Source organism: Nematolebias whitei, chromosome 19 (genome assembly GCF_014905685.2).
Source record: "Nematolebias whitei isolate Nwh7 chromosome 19, NemWhi1, whole genome shotgun sequence".
Classification (NCBI taxonomy): domain Eukaryota; kingdom Metazoa; phylum Chordata; class Actinopteri; order Cyprinodontiformes; family Rivulidae; genus Nematolebias; species Nematolebias whitei.
Genome location: NC_056516.1, coordinates 16,763,828 through 16,766,524, shown reverse-complemented (window position 1 = coordinate 16,766,524; position 2,697 = coordinate 16,763,828).

Here is a 2,697-nt window from a genome sequence, read left to right as displayed (position 1 = left end):
ATATCGCTGTGTTATTTTGATGGAATGGTCGATGTCCAATAATTAACTTTATTGCTTATATCAGCCGATACCAATACCATGCCGAGAATATCGTGCATCCCTATTTTCTACCCTCTTTCCCGAACCTCAGCAACAATAAAGAAACAATCTTTCTCGATGGGTGGGACTTGTGGAGTCCCAGTCCTGAGGCAGCCCACGGAGCAGGACCATGATGGGTTCAACATGCATTCCTTGTTTGTCACACGGTATCTTTAAAAGGTCCAGACTCAGACACACACCTGCTCTGTTCAGCTGTTTTAACAGTATCTACTGAACCATGCTTGGTTGAAACATGTCATGGCTCTGTTGGCAAATCAAACAGTTTGCATAAAAAGCAGACAGAAAGTCTAGTTATACCTGTTTGATCCAATTTAGGGTCGTGGAAATCTGGTGCCTCCAGTGTTTTCTGGGCCACCAGCCAATCACAGGCCTACTTAGTGACATACAACCATACACTCTCTCATATTTAGGGTCAATCACTAATTAACACAACATGCAAGAATTTGATCCAGAGAATCAGAAGAAAACTCTTCTTTCACAAGGAAGAACATGTAAACTCCACACAGAAATGTCCCATCTGAATTCTCCTGCAACAGCAGTGAGAACCAACATGGCCGCTGTGCAGCCTCCTAAAAATCAAATGAAGAATTTAGATATTTGCTTTTTATTTGTTCCTTAGGTTGTTTTTTCCAGCACAGCCACTGACCTGAGTAAGCTGCTAAACATTTAGGTTTTATAATCTACAGCATGGATGTTTCCTTCTGTTACAAATGAATAAAACCAGTATGAGCTCTGTTGTCTTTGAAAGAGGTTTTTATTTGGGGACTGGTTTAAAGGTCGCACCGGGCTACATTATTGTCAGCAGAAGTGATCATCGGCAGTTCTTGAATTTGTCAAGATCTATGTTCTTCCCAAAGCTGTGTTGGACCCAGGAGGCCGCTGCTCAGAACTGAACAGACTTTTTTTCTCAATTTCCAGTTGCACTTTCATTTTCTAGATTTGGTCAGGATTTCCTAAAGTCCAACTTTTAGGTACAGTCTTGTAATCTTGGATTTATTTTTTCACCTGAGTGAGATGTTTAGGATGAGATGTTTTTCCTCTGTTTTGAGTTCCTCTTGTGAAGCTTTAAATGATTGTCCGCTGCGCCTCTGTCTCCACCGCAGGCCTCAGTGTCAAAAGCACTTTGCTGACTTGCTGCTTTCTGAACCCTTTCCCCCTGAGAGAACAACCTGTTTTCAGATGACCGGCCTCACTGAAAGCTAAAACTCTTAAGAAAGCTCGAGGGCTTCCTGTCTCCATCTGCTGCGAAGACGTGCTGAGCCTCCTCTCTGACACCGGTCCAGAACATTCATCGTTGGCCTTTTGCTGCTCTGATCTGCATCAACGTATGTTCTGCATGTTAAAACAAAAGATGGTCAGCCTTTGTCTAAAAGATTATCTCTGAAAAATGTGTGGCTGGATGCAAAGAGCTCCTCTCAGAAGAGGAGAGAATGTGGGGCCGACACAGTGAGCTGTGAAAGCAGCAGCTGACGACACCGGCGTGACTCAGCGAGAACGGCGGGGAGCCGGTCATGTTCGTGGAATCAGAAGCTCCATCACTGCTCAGTAAACCACATGATTCCTTTCTTAAAATACAATATATTTCTTTTCTCAACATCAAGGGAATGTTTTTTCCACTGATGCATGAAGTATACTTGTCATTATTCATGAACACAGTGACTCTGACACATGCACGAGGAATGATCCTTAGAAGAGACGTCTCTGTCACCAAACGTGTCGGAGCAGGACAGCAGTTATTACTGTTTTCTTTCTGTCACGTCTTCATTCGCTTCTCTTTCACAGCTTCAGACAAACTCAGCCAGGAAGTACGCTGTAGCATCTAATATCAGTGATCATACAGTCAAGATGGAATCTGGGGAAAATATTGATTGAATATTGATTGTGAGCTATTGATTGAGTTGTTTAAACTTTTCAGAATTTCTGCAAACAGGTTTTTTTTGTGTCTACAGCATTACTCTTATACTGTTTATATGTCAAAATGTATCCATCCATCCATCATCATCCATCCATCCAACCATCCACCCATCCATCCAACCAACCATCCATCCAGCCACCCACCCATCCAGCCAACATCCAACCATCCATCCATCCATCTATACAGCCATCCATCCACCCAACCATCCATCCAACGTCCAACATCCATCCACCCAACCATCATCCATCCAACATCCAACCAACCATTCATCCACCCACTCATAAATGGTAAATGGACTGTACTTACAGTATATAGCACCTTTCTATCTAACCAAGATACTCAAAGTGCTTTACACTACAATCTGTGCCTCATTTACCCATTCATACAGCACTCTACTAGATCTATACAAAGCTAATAGAACAAATAATTCTAAAGAGACTAATCAGTGCTTTATCACATTCATACACTGATGGGACACACATCAGAGGCAATGAGGGGTTCAGTGTGTCTTGCCCATGGACACTTCGGCATGTGATTGCTGGTGGATTCGAACCCCCAACTCTTGCATTGGAGGATGACTGCTCTAACCACTCAGTCACAGCCGCCCATCCATTCATCCATCCATCCATCCATCCATCCATCCATCCATCCATCCATCCATCCATCCACCCTTCCATCCATCC